This window comes from Pseudophryne corroboree, chromosome 8, assembly GCF_028390025.1.
Source record: "Pseudophryne corroboree isolate aPseCor3 chromosome 8, aPseCor3.hap2, whole genome shotgun sequence".
In the NCBI taxonomy this organism is placed as follows: domain Eukaryota; kingdom Metazoa; phylum Chordata; class Amphibia; order Anura; family Myobatrachidae; genus Pseudophryne; species Pseudophryne corroboree.
The window spans coordinates 438312293-438327614 of NC_086451.1; positions in this window are offsets into that span (position 1 = coordinate 438312293).

A 15322-nucleotide genomic window follows, 5' to 3' on the forward strand; every position below is an offset into this window, starting at 1 on the left:
CCGGGTGGAGGTCGTGCCTGCTGAGGAAGTCTGCTTCCCAGTTGTCCACTCCCGGAATGAACACTGAAGCTGAGCACTCTGCAGCCACCACAGAAGAGACACCCTGGCCCTGGGGGATAGGGTGATCCCATTGAAAGGTCCTCTCATGGAACCTGAGGAAGGGAATGGCCTCGTAAGATGCCACCATCTTTTCCCAGGACTCGCGTACAGTGATGCACCTACACCTGTTTTGGTTTAAGAGGTCTCTGACCAGTGTCATGAGTTCCTGAGCCTTCTCCATCGGGAGATAAACCTTCTTCTGGTCTGTGTCCACAATCATCCCCAGAAAGGGCAGATGCGTCATAGGAATCAGCTGCGACTTTGGAATATTCAGAATCCAGCCGTGTTGTTGTAACACTTCCCGAGAGCGTGCTACGCTGATCAGCAACTGCTCTCTGGACCTCGCCTTTATGAGGAGATCGTCCAAGTATGGGATAATTGTGACTCCCTGCTTTCACAGGAGCACCATCATTTCCACCATTACCTTGGTAAATATTCTCGGTGCCGTGGAGAGACCAAACGGCAACGTCTGGAATTGGTAATGACAATCCTGTACCACAAATATGAGGCACTCCTGATGAGGTGGATAAATGGGGACATGCCGGTAAGCATCCTTTATGTCCAGAGACACCATAAAATCCACCTCTTCCAGGCTTGCAATGACCACTCTGAGCGATTCCATCTTGAACTTGAACCTTTTCAGGTAAATGTTCAGGGATTTTAAATTCAAATGGGTCTGACCGAACCGTCCGGTTTCGGTACCACAAACATTGTGAAATAGTAACCCCTTCCCTGTAGAAGGAGGGTAACCTGCACCACCACCTGCTGGAGATATAATTTGTGAATTGCCTGTAACACTAATTCCCTCTCTAAGGGGGAAGCTGGCAGGGCCGCCGGTGAGTAGGCATCTCCTCAAAGTCCAGCTTGCATCCCTGGGACCCAATATCTATTGCCCAGAGATGTAACAGGGAGTGAACCCACTTGTGGCTGAACTTACGCAGGCGTGCCCCCACCAGGCCTAGCTCCGCCTGTGGAGCCCCATCGACATGCAGTGGATTTTTGTAGAGGCCGGGGAGGACTTCTGTTCCTGGGACCTAGCTGTGTTGTGCAGCTTTTTTCCTCTGCCCCGCCTCTGGCAAGAAAGGACGCACCTCAGACTTTCTTGTTTCTTTGTTCGAAAGGCTGCATTTGATAATGTCGTGCTTTCCTAGGCTGTGCAGGAATATACGGCAAAATATCAGAATTACCAGCTATAGCTGTGGAGACCAGGTCCGAGAACCCTTCTCCACACAATCCTCAGCCTTACATATGCCTCTTTAAGTCGGCATCATCTGTCCATTGCATATTCTACAGGACACATCAAGCAGAAATCGACATAGCTTTGTCTCTAGGACCCAGTATACTCATGTCACTTTGGGCATGTTTTATATATATATATCTTAAGACAACATCTTTAATATATATATATATCTCTATATATACATATATGTAATACCCTGCATCAGTACAGTAGTATATATATGTATATTTGTTAAATAGGTATGGTAGCAATGATGCAAAAGTTTATGGGGTTTACCTCATTAAAATTGCCACTTAGTGGTAAATATTGTTAAAAGAATTTTATTAAAAAAAAATATATAATTCTTTATAATGCCCTCATAGAGGGCCAAGGCTTATAAAAATGTATGTCACCCTCACGGAGGGTAAATGGTGTGAGCTGAATAGTTAATAGCCCAGTAAGATTATGGGCTCGTGGCCCCCGGACTTGTGGACTGGCCGGATTACGGGGGTGCTCGGAGCACCACTGGAGAGGAGAGGGGCCAGCGCGTGGGGAGAGCGGGACTGATCCGGGACACTGGTGCGGAGGTTTAAAAAGGAGGAGCGAGGAGGACGGTTGAGGAGTCTGAGGGGAGAGACTGTGAAGATCGGAGCTACGCTGCGGTGGCTGCGTGACACACGGAGAGTGCAATTACCCGGCGGACGGTGAGGAAGGACGAGATTACTTACCTGTTGGAGCCTCGGGTAATCCTGACAGACATAGTCAGACTCCGGCTTCCCAATCCTGCAGACGGAGAGAGCGGTCCGTGACGGCGGGGACGGAGGAGGTTGGCTGGGGGAGACGAGACTGTCCTCAAGCGACGCCTTCCGGGAGGCGGTATAGACGAACCAGCCAACCCGTCTAGAGGAACGAGGATCCTGAGGCAGTGAGTGACAGGAGGACGGGAGGGGTGAGCGACTCCCATAACCCCATATAAGGCTAAGGGGAAGTTCTATATAAAAGGTGTCATAGCAGGGCTTCTCACTGAGGAGAATCTTCAGCTGTACTCCCCTAGAAACTATATAGATGAGCCTTACATTGAAAGGGATTTAAGACAAGATCTCATTTCACTGCACTTCATCAATTCCTGAGAAACATTATTTACTACAATAATTACCAGCATATAGAGGAAGAATACTTTAATCCAGTAATATACAGAAGTTAGTTAACCCTAATCAGAACTATTTAACCTCGTTCAGGTATAGACTTACCTCAGCCACAGCATAGACACGATAATTGGCAGTAATATCAGTTGTTATTCTGTCATTCTGATTTGCGAGCAGCAAGGTTTCTTCTCTAATTTAAACAAGCTACATAAGAAAGAAGAAATTGCCATCAGTGTTCTCTACACATTTCCGAAGCTTTAGCTCAGTACAGATTAACTAAGTTAATACTTAACAATTAGAGACACAGACATATATGCAGTAACTCAGGAAATATTTCAGCTAACAGAGTCTACAATACGTTTGGATTTATTCAACCAGGACTAGTTTGAAAAGAGACAGAATCTGATTATATAACATTCACCAAAGGAATTATACAGAGTGGCTCGTTAAAACTAATCCTTCCGGCTAGAAAGAGAACTCAGTGCTAGAGTTACATCTGTAAGGTAGTAAATGAAGAATAACTTCATGTGCACCAACGTGATGGCCATAAATCCCTGCGCAGGTTATATTATTTATAAAAGTTATTAGAGTCTGAATTAGTACTTTATGTTTAGAGTAACCTATTGGTAAGATAAATTGTTGCGAAATCCAACATTGTGTCAGTAATAGTGGCTAATAGTAGTCTTATGCATGTAATGGTTGTTTCAGATGAGTAACACTGTTACAGTGAATATAAACTTTTCATTTCAACCAGCCCAAGCCAGCTGAGATCGTCGGTTGCAGTATAATAAAACCTTACCTTTACTTACTCAAGTGGACTGCTAATTGATGTTATAATACAGCGTTACTGGTATTGGTATAAACTCTGATGTTACCATTGATAAGTATTATTTAGCTTATTTGTCAGTCTGAACATTACAAAAAGGAGAGTAAATTGTGTCAGTTATAACGAGAAATTTTAAAACATACCTCAAACAGTTTTCCCCTCTCTGTGAAGATCAAGAGGATCAGGAAGAAAGTGTCATCACTATAGAGTCATATTACGGTGAGGATAACGATACGAACATAACCATTACTAAAGGTGTACATATATATATGTATATATATATATATATATATATATATATATCTACATACTAGAGTCTCAATCTCTGTTGATAAGGTAACTGTCCACGCTGCCACAGCGTTATAAACCCATGCCGATGCCATCGCCGGTCTGAGTAGTGTACCAGAATGTGCACGCTATCTGCAGGATCCCTGAAAATAGCTGTTACGACAGGGCTACCTTTTGTGACACCCTAGGGGAAGATTCCCATCATATCCTGGCCCTAGTGGGGAAAGGATACTGCCTGAGAATTCTTTGTGGGAAACTGCAGTCTCTTGTCTGGAGATTCCCGCTCTTTTTCATCATGAGAGGAGGGAAATTTACCTCAGCTTTCTTCCCCATAAACACGTGTACCCTTGTGTCAGGGACAGATGAGTCATTAGTGATATGCAAATCATCTTTTATTACAATAATCATATATTGAATACTTTCCTGCCATTTTGGCTGTAAATTTGCATTATCGTAGTCGACACTGGAGTCAACCTCCGTGTCGATATCAGTGTTTATTATTTTGGATAGTAAGCAATGAGAGACTCTGAAGGTCTCTGTGACACAGGGACAGACATGGCTAGATTTCCTGTCTGTTCTGTAATCTTTTGTGCCATAAATTCACCTTAGCACTTACACATATCCAAACAGGTGTCGGCGTTGTCGACGGAGACACCCTCTCACACACATATTAGCTTCATCTCCTCCTTAGGGGAGCCTTTTACCTCAGACATGTCGACACAAACGTACCGACACACCACACACACAGGGGATGCTCTATTTGAAGACAGTCCCCCCACAAGGCCCTTTGGAGAGACAGAGAGAGTGTATGCCAGCACACACCCCAGTGCTATATGACCCAGGAATCACACAGTAACGTAGTGTTAACCCAGTAGCTGCTGGATATATTGTTTTTACGCCAAATTTATGTGCCCCCCCCCCCCCTCTCTTTTCACCCCCTTCTATTGTGCTTCTGCAGGGGAGAGCCTGGGGAGCTTCCTCTCAGCGGAGCTGTGGAGAGAAAATGGCGCTGGTGAGTGCTGAGGAAGAAGCCCCGCCCCCTCAGTGGCGGGCTTCTGTCCCGCGATTTTGTGTAAAAATAATGGCGGGGGCTCATGCATATTACAGTGCCCAGCTGTATATATGCCCTATTTGCCAGGAGGTACTCAATTGCTGCCCAGAACGCCCCCCCCCCCCGCCCCCCCTGCGCCCTGCACCCTACAGTGACCGGAGTGTGTGGGTTAGTGTGGGAGCAATGGAGCACAGCTGCAGTGCTGTGTGCTACCTCATATGAAGACAGGAATCTTCTGCCGCCGATTTTGACGTCTTCTTGCTTCACCCGCCGGCTTCTGTCTTCTGGCTCTGCGAGGGGGACGGCGGCGTGGCTTCGGGAACGGACGACCAAGGTTAAGTTCCTGTGTTCGATCCCTCTGGAGCTAATGGTGTCCAGTAGCCTAAGAAGCGCAACCTAGCCGCAGTTAGTAGGTTTGCTTCTCTCCCCTCAGTCCCACGTAGCAGACAGTCTGTTGCCAGCAGAAGCTCACTGAAAATAAAAAACCTAATAAAATACTTTCCTATTAGCAAGCTCAGGTGAGCTCACTAAAATGCACCCAGCTCCGTCCGGGCACAGATTCTAACTGAGGTCTGGAGGAGGGGCATAGAGGGAGGAGCCAGTGCACACCAGTAGTCCTAATTCTTTCTTAGAGTGCCCAGTCTCCTGCGGAGCCCGTCTATTCCCCATGGTCCTTACGGAGTCCCCAGCATCCACTAGGACGTTAGAGAAATATATATATACATATATATATATATATATATATATATATATAGTGCTGTGTTTTTTTTTTATTTGTTTGTGTGTGTGTGTGTTTGTGTATATATATATATATATATATATATATATATATATATATAGGAACATGTAAAGGTGCGGCTAATTGCACACGAAGCAGGAAGTTTCCAAAGTCAACATTTCAATATTTGGAGTTATGTTGTCATCAGGATGTGTTCCTGATCATTACACCCATTTCCCATTACTACACTTCCCCATACTTGTCCCACATCATTACACCTAATTTTCATCACTATACCTCACTGTACCTGTCCCACATAATCATCACACCCATTTCCCATCAGGACACCTCTCCATATCTGTCCCTATAATTGCTTTAATTTCCATTTAATTATATAAAGTACATTTTAACTCGGTTCTACCTCTGTAACACCCGTGATTGACGGGTATGTCTAAGTAGTTGAGAGATGTATCTATCACATGTGTTGTGTGGCCATGTGATGGACCGTTCCTGTGAAACGTACCATGTCCTGTAGTACCATGTTCAGAGAGGTAGGATAGATCAATACTTAACAGGAGTGAGTCAGCAATTCCAACATGATGTCTTTTTTCATTGAGCCGCAATGAACTCTGTATTGAAGATGATAGATAATTGGTTATTTGGCATTCAATTTAAACAATCACAAGAAGAGTCAAAGAAGGTTTGGCTACAGTTTACACCACAATGGATCATTAAAAATGCAAAAACAATCAATTGAATAACAGATATTGGCATATTATAATTGGAATCACAGTCTATAATGTGGTCATGAAGAGAGTGATGAAAAACACAGTTAACAATAACAATTGCTATCTAGCTTCTCCTAGCCAAGGTATAATGATCTTCACAAACAATTAACATTGGAGCTTTGGTAGAATTCTGTAGTGCCACATTGTTTCAATGGGGAAATTGGCATATAGATGTATAAAGAATCCTGGGCTGTAATAATCACAATGTGTCTCAGTTCTATCCAAATATGGTATAGCCATCGACGGGATGGTAGTGTCTCTTGACAAATAACTCAATTGGCATTGAGGGTATCTTGGTTAGATAAACTCAATCTCAGTTAAAGGAATTTTTTGTACTTGCATAAATATCTCAGTACTTTCCAGATTAAATGTCTGACTTGCACTTCCACAATAACAGTGTCAACGCAGGAGGAATGGTTGTCTTTACTAGCCCTTTGATGGGTGTTTAGCTTGTGAATATGGTGCTATGCTGTCTGCACCATTTTAACACTGCACAGTGGGAGACATTGGATACTTAAGCTGGGTGTCAGGTCTGCCCGTTGCTTAGCTCAATCAGGTTCAATGTACTCACTCAGACCCGTAGTACAGGTATTAGCTTGCTGGACCAGTTTTCAATGGTTCCTCATGGTTACAAGATGGCCGCAGCATCCACTCCTATCACTAGGCAAGGCGGTGTCCTGTCTCCAGCTGCAACATCTGACACTCACTCACTCGGCACTTGGCTCTCCGGCAGCACCCCACTGCTTCCACTCGGCAGTGCTGCTCTCACCACCCAGCGTGACACCCGTTCCCGCTCTGCTCCTCACTCAGCATGTGTCCAGCACCTCCAGTCACTTCCAGACGACTCATCCTTTTTCCAACAAGGCTCCTTTGTTCATAGGCTGCCCTGCCCAATCAGTTGTCCGCATCCAGACCATGTGACCAGACCAGGGTCCTTGCTTAATTCTTGCTGGGCCAGCTCCTTCCCCTTCTGCTGCGGTGGACCCGTAAGCTACTTTAAAGGGGAACACACACCATTCTCCAGAGTGCCACACTTCTATGTTCTTCCCTTCTTCATCCACACACCGCTCGATTCCTATTTTCAATTGTTCAAAGCTATGATGTAGCGCATTATCTGTCAGCTGTCTCAACAGCTATGTCATTTTCTTTACCTCAATAACTGATGCAAAATGGGTTCACTTTAGTGAAGATTTGAAAAGAAAGAAGTCACATGGTGCTAGGTCTGGCGAGTATGGAGGGTATTCTAGCACTGCAATCTGTTTCTCAGCCAAAAACTACTTCACAGGGAGAGTTTTGTGGGCTGGTGTGTTGTCCTGATGGCCACATTCTGTAGTAATGTTTATTCACTGTTGCGTCTTCTGGTACCCAGGGGGTAATTCTGACCTGATCGCATGCTGCCGTTTTTTACAACGCAGCAGTGGGGTTACTACTGTGCATGCGTATGACCCGTATTGTGCAGGCGCGTCATACGGGTACAAAGCGGATCATTTCTGAGAGATGGATTTAATGAAGAATCCATTTGCACAGCTGATCGCAAGGAGATTGACAGGAAGAGGGCTTTGTGGGTGTCAACTGACCGTTTTCTGGGAGTGTTTGGAAAAACGCAGGCGTGTCCAAGAATTTGCAGGGCGGGTATCTGATGTTAATTCTGGGACAGGCTGAAGTGATCGCAGCAGCTGAGTAAGTTCTGAGCTACTCAGAAACTGCACAAAATGTTTTTGCAGAGCTCCTCTGTACAAGCGTTCGCACACTTGCAAAGCTAAAATACAATCCCCTGTGGGCGGCGACTATGCGTTTGCACGGCTGCTAAAAAACAGCTAGCGAGTGATCAACTCGGAATGACCCCCCCAGCCTACCAAAATAACACTCTTGATATCAAAGAAAACAATTAACATGGCTTTAAATTTGCTTTGACATGTTTTCTTCAGTCTTGGTGATGCTGGTTTCCAGTGCATGGTGGACTGGCGTTTTGTCTCAGGATCGCACTGGAAGATCTACAGTATGTTTCTTCACAGGTAATAACTTTGTCTAAAACAATGTGAACCCACTTGAATTTGTTCCATTTGTCTGTACAAATTGGCATTTGATTTTCTTTCTGTTCAGCAGTGGGAAGCATTGAAACCATCTTAGCACAACCTTTTGTTATGTTAAGATCTTGGGCCCTCATTCCGAGTTGTTCGCTCATTATTTTTCTTTCGCAACGGAGCGATTAGTCGCTAATGCGCATGCGCAATGTCCGCAGTGCGACTGCGCCAAGTAAATTTGCTATGCAGTTAGGTATTTTACTCATGGCATTACAAGGTTTTTTCTTCGTTCTGGTGATCGGAGTGTGATTGACAGGAAGTGGGTGTTTCTGGGCGGAAATAGGCCGTTTTATGGGTGTGTGCGAAAAAACGCAGCCGTTCCTGGGAAAAACGCGGGAGTGGCTGGAGAAACGGGGGAGTGTCTGGGCGAACGCTGGGTGTTTTTGTGACGTCAAACCAGGAACGACAAGCACTGAATTGATCGCAGATGCCGAGTAAGTCTGGAGCTACTCAGAAACTGCTAAGAAGTGTCTATTCGCAATTCTGCTAATCTTTCGTTCGCAATTTTGATAAGCTAAGATTCACTCCCAGTGGGCGGCGGCTTAGCGTTTGCAAAGCTGCTAAAAGCAGCTTGCGAGCGAACAACTCGGAATGACCACCTTGATGTAAAACTTTCCTAACAGTGGGAGTCATTCCGAGTTGATCGCTCGTTATTTTTTTTCGCAACGGAGCGATTAGTCGCTAATGCGCATGCGCAATGTCCGCAGTGCGACTGTGCCAAGTAAATGTGCTAATAAGTTAGGTATGTTACTCACGGCATTACAAGGTTTTTTCTTCGTTCTGGTGATCGGAGTGTGATTGACAGGAAGTGGGTGTTTCTGGGCGGAAACTGGCCGTTTTATGGGTGTGTGCAAAAAACCGCTGCTGTTTCTGGGAAAAATGCGGAAGTGGCTGGAAAAACGGGGGAGTGTCTGGGCGAACGATGGGGGTGTTTGTGACGTCAAACCAGGAACGAAACTGACTGAACTGATCGCAATGGCAGAGTAAGTCTCGAGCTACTCAGAATATGCAAAGAAATTTCTATTTGCAATTCTGCTAATCTTTCGTTCGCAATTTTACTATGCTAAGATTCACTCCCAGTAGGCGGCGGCTTAGCGTGTGCAAAGCTGCTAAAAGCAGCTAGCGAGCGAACAACTCGGAATGAGCGCCAGTGTCTTTGTCGATGTTTACCAATTCTGCTATCATTCAGATGCTAAGTCGGCGCTCGAACAGTTTTCTCAATTATTTCCACATTTTCATTTGTTTTTGCTGTGTAAGACCTTCCATAATGTTCATCACTTTTGACATCCTCACAACCATCACTAAATCTTTTGTGCCAGTCAAACACACGTGCTCGTGACATACAGTCTACCTCGTAAGCCTCGGTTAGCATACGAAAAGATTTGGTGGAAGTTTAGTTAAATATAACTAAAAAGTTTAAGTTAATATTAGGGATGAGCGGGGTCGGTTTTATAAGAACCAAACCCTACCGGACTTTACCATTCAAACCCGGATCCGAGTCAGGCTCGGGTTTTCCCACCTGACACGGAAACCAGAACGAGGCAAAATGTCATCATCCCGCTGTCGGATTCTCGCGAGGTTTGGATTCCATATAAGGAGCCGCGCGTCCCTGCCATTTTCACTCTGGCATTGGAGAGTGTAGAGAGAGGACGTGTCTTCGTTCTCTCAGTGTCCGTGTCTTGTGCTGTATTTGTCCAGTCACAGTGGTTGTGTCCTCTTGCTGCCATATGTCCATTGCTGCTGTGTTGTGCTGCATCACTTCAGTGGTGGTGTGTTGTGCTGCATCAGTCCAGTGGTAGTGTCCTGTGCATCAGCCATTAATCATTCCAGTGACCAGGCAGTCACAGTGGTATACGCTGCTGCTATATGTCCACTGCTATAGTATAATAATAATAATAATAATAATAATAACAAGTCCCTTACAGTGTTGCTGTGTTGTCCTGCATCAGACCAGTGGTAGTTTCCTGTGCATCAGCCATCAGTCACTCCAGTGACCAGGCAGTCACAGCAGGGACGTGCAGTCAGGGGAGGCAGGGGAGGCAGTGCCTCCCCTGTCATTACTAATTAAAATAATATAAAGAAGATACTTATGACACATATTCTGTGTCATAAGTATTTGCTTTATATTATCCTAATCGTCCCAGTCCATTGTAAAGTGTTTGGGAGGCACCGATCATGGTGCCTCCCTGTCAGATAGGGAAAGGTAAGGGAGCGGGGGGCGGGTGCGGGCGGGGCCTAGCAATGGGCATTAAAAGCCCATTGAAAAATCATGGGAAAGCGGCACAGTTAGTGGTGCCTCTTTCACACAGGGACGTGCTTTCAACCTATGAAAGCACGTCCCCTGTCAGTCAGGCCACAGTGATTGGCCAGCGGATCCGTCACTGGATCTGCTGTCAATCAGTGTTGTGGGCGCGGTGGAGGTGCAGGCGTCGGCGTGGGTGCTGGTGGCGTGGGTGCGGGCGGTGAAGGTTGAAGACGCTGGAAGTCCTGGATGGGCGGCGGCTATGCAAAAGAGCTTAGCAGCCGCCGCCCACCAGGTGAAGACGCTAGAAGCCCTGGGGAAGGCGGCAGCCATGCAAAAGAGATTTAAGGCCGCCGCCTCCCAGGTGAAGACTTCAGAGGAAGACGCTGGAAGCCCTGGGGAGGTGGCGCCCCCCCAGGTGAAGACGCCTGAAGCCCTGGGGAAGCGGCGGCCATGCAAAAGAGCTTAAAGGCCGCCGCCCCCAGGTGAAGACCCTGTGCAATAAAACTTATTTTTTAAGACTGTGTGCTGTTTTTATTTTAATATTTTCTTTACAGGCGGACTACAGGTGCCAGCAGGCCCATTATGTCCGGGCATGCTGGCACTTGTGGTTCTCCAAGTGCCAGCATGCTGGGACAGGCTTGCTGGGATCTGTAGGCCACCTGTAAAGAACAATTTTAACAATGAACCCCGCACCCACCGCGACCAGGGGTGCGGGGCATAGCACCGGGCTATCAGCCCAGTGCTGGTTATTGCTCGGGAGGGGGACCCCATGTTTATTTTTTGGGGTCCCCACTTCCAAGGAATTCCAGCCCTGGGCTGACTAGCTTGGGGGGGGGGGGGTAGATTAATGCTATGGCAGGGGGACCCCATACCGAGTGTCTCCCCTGCTATGGAATTACCCTCCCTGGCTGGTTCTGCCTGGTGCTGGTTTTACAAATAAAGGGGGGGGCTACACTTTTTTTTTTTTCTCGATGGGGGGGGTGTTAGCTGCTTGTGCCTCCCCAGCCACTGACCTCACCGCACGCCACTGAGTCACAGTAGTATACACTGCTGCTATGTGTCCACTGCTACAGTATTATAATAATAATGACAACAAGTCCCTTATAGTGTTGCTGTGTTGTGCTGCATCAGACCAGTGGTAGTGTCCTGTCCATCAGTCATTCCAGTGACCAGGCAGTCACAGTGGTATACGCTGCTGCTATATGTCCACTGCTACAGTATTATAATAATAATTTCAACAAGACCCTTACAGTGTTGCTGCGTTGTCCTGCATCAGACCAGTGGTAATGTCCTGTACATCAGCCATCAGTCATTGCTGTGCCGCATATTGTGTTATATAACTCCAGAAAAATAATGGAGAACAAAAATTTGGAGGATAAAATAGGGAAAGATCAAGAACCACTTCCTCCTAGTGCTGAAGCTGCTGCCACTAGCCATGACATAGATGATAAAATGCCATTTACGTCGTCTGCCAAGGCCGATGCCCAATGTGATAGTAGATGGCATGTAAAATCCAAAAAGCCAAAGTTCAGTAAAAAGACCCTAAAAAAGAAATTTTAATCATCTGAGGAGAAACGTAAACTTGCCAATATGACATTTACGACATGGAGTGGCAAGGAACGGCTGAGGCCCTAGCCTATGTTCATAACTAGTGGTTCAGCTTCACATGACAATGGAAGCCCTCATCCTGCCGCTAGAAAAATGAAAGAGTTAAGCTGGCAAAAGCACAGAAAAGAACTGTGCATTCTGAGATGGTATCACAAATCCCCAAGGAGAGTCCAAGTGTGTCGGCGGTTGCGATGCCTGACCTTCCCAACACTGGACAGGAAGAGGTGGCTCCTTCCACCATTTGCATGCCCCCTGCAAGTGCTGGAAGGAGCACCCACAGTCCAGTTCCTGATATTCAAATTGAAGATGTCACTGTTGAAGTACACCAGGATGAGGATATAGGTGTTGCTGGCGCTGAGGAGGAAGTTGACGATGAGGATTCTGATGGTGATGTGGTTTGTTTAAATGAGGCACCAGGGGAGACACCTGTTGTACTTGGGACGAAGAAGCCCATTGTGATGCCTTGGCAAACTATCAAAAAAGCCACCTTTTCGGTGTGGAATTATTTCTCCACAAATCCGGACAACTGGTGTCAAGCCATCTGTTGCCTCTGTCAATCTATAATAAGTAGGGATAAGGATGTTAACCACCTAGGAACATCCTTCCTTATAAGTCACCTGCAGCGCATTCATCATAAGTCATTGTCAAGTTGTGAAACTTTGGGTAAGAGCGTAAGCAGTCCACTGACACCTAAATCCCTTCTTCCTCTTGTACCCATGCTCCTGCAAGCCAGACCACCAACTTCATCATCGTCAACTTCCTCCTCAGCCATGAACGTCAGTACTACAGGCCATGTCACTGTCAAGACTGAGGAATCCTCTCCTAATCGGGATTCCTCGGGAGGATCCTTGAGTGTTACGCCAACTGCTGCTGTTGCTGCCGCCGCTGCTGTTGTTACTGCTGGGAGATGATCATCATCCCAGAGGGGAAGTTGGAAGACCACTTGTACTACTTCCAGTAAGCAATTGACTGTCCAACAGTCCTTTGTGAGGAAGAAGAAATATGACAGCAGTCATCCTGTTGCAAAGTGGATAACTGAGGTCTTGACACTTATGATGGTGTTAGACGTGCATCCGGTATCCGCCATTAGTGCAGTGGAATTTAGACTTTGATGGAGGTATTGTGTCCCCGGTACCAAATCCCATCTATGTTCCACTTCTCTAGGCAGGTGATACCGACAATGTACAAAGACGTCAGAAAAAGAGTCGCCAGTGTCCTACAAAATGCGGTTGTATCCAGTGTCCACTAAACCACGGACATGTGGACAAGTGGAGCAGGGCAGACTAGGGACTATATGACTGTGACAGCCCACTGGGTAGATGTATGGCCTCCTGCAGCAACAACAGCAGCAGCAACAGCAGCATCTCGCAAACGCCAACTTGTTCCTAGGCAGGCTACGCTATGTATCACAGCTTTCCGTAAGACGCACACAGCTGACAACCTCTTACGGAAACTGGGGGACATCATCGCAGATTGGCTTACTCTCCTGGAGATTTGTGATATCGGACAACACCACCAATATTGTGCGTGCATTACATCTGGGCAAATTCCAGCATGTCCCATGTTTTGCACATACAATTAATTTGGTGGTGCAGAATCTTTTGAAAAATAACAGGGGTGTACAGGAGATGCTGTCGGTGGCCCGAAAAATTGCGGGACACTTTCGACATTCTGCCACCGCGTGCCGAAGACTGGAGCGCTAGCAAACACTCCTGAACCTGCCCTGCCATCAACTGAATCAAGAGGTGGTAACAAGGTGGAATTCAACCCTCTGTATGCTTCAGAGGTTGGAGGAGCAGCAAAAGGCCATTCAAGCCTATACATCCACCTATGATATATGCAAAGGAGGGGGAATGCACCTGACTCAAGCGCACTGGAGAATGATTTCCATCTTGTGCAAGGTTCTCCAACCCTTCGAACTTGCCACACGTGAAGTCAGTTCAGACACTGCCAGCTTGAGTCAGGTCTTTCCCCTCATCAGGTTTTTACAGAAACAGCTGGAGAAATTAAAGGAGCAGCTAAGACGGAGAGATTTTGCAAAGTATGTGGGACTTGTGGATCGAGTCCTTCATTCGCTTTGCCAGGATTCAAAGGTGGTCAATCTGTTGAAATCAGAGCACTACATTTTGGCCACCGTGCTTGATCCTAGGTTTAAAGCCTATGTTGTATCTCTCTTTCCGGCAGACACAAGTCTGCAGAGGTGCAAAGTACTGCTGGTGAGTAAATTGTAAACTCAAGTGGAACGTGACCCATCAACAGCTCCTCCATCAGTTTCTCCCACCACTGGGGCTGCAAGGAAAAGGATAAGATTTCCCAGCTCACCTGCTGGAGGTGATGCAAGGCAGTCAGGAGCGAAAGCTGACATCTGGTCCAGACTAAAGGACCTGCCAACGATTACTGACATGTCTACTGTCACTGCATATGATTCTGTTACCATTGAAAGAATGGTGGAGGATTATATGAGTGACAGCATCCAAGTAGGCATGTCAGACAGTCCGTACGTACGTATACTGGCAGAAAAAAGAGGCAATTTGGATGCCCTTGCACAAACTGGCTTTATTTTGCCTAAGTTGCCCCCTCTCCAGTGTGTATTCCGAAAGAGTGTGTAGAGCAGCCGTAACCTTGTCAGCGATCGGCGTAGGAGGTTACTTCCACAAAATGTGGAAAAGATGATGTTCATCAAAATGAATTATAAATTCCTCTGGGAAGACCTTTACCAGCAATTGCCTCCAGAAAGTACAGAAGGACCTGTAATGGTGGATTCCAGTGGGGACAAATTAATACTCTGTGAAGAAGAGGATGTACACAGTGAAAGGGGTGAGCTATTGGAGGATGAGGTCTACATCTTGTCTGTGTAGAGCCAGTTTGTGCATGGAGAGATTGATTGCTTCTTTTTCGGTGGGGGCCCAAACAAACCATTTCAGCCACAGTCGTGTAGCAGACCCTATCACTCAAATTATTGGTTTGTTAAAGTGTGCATGTCCTGTTTATACAACATAAGGCTTTTTATTTATTATTATTATCATGTGCTGTTTGTGGACTCTTTTTTTTTTTTTTAAACAATTGATTTTATTTTGTGTTAATAAAAAAAGAGCATTACATGACTGGAATACAGAGTCAACATTAAAACAGGTACATATTGTACAGAGCATGTTGTCAGGAATCGACTCACCACAGTCACATCTGTCCGCCGGTGCGGACTCCGTCCTGGGTCCCTGCGTTCCACTGTCGTCCGCACCTCTGCCACCAGA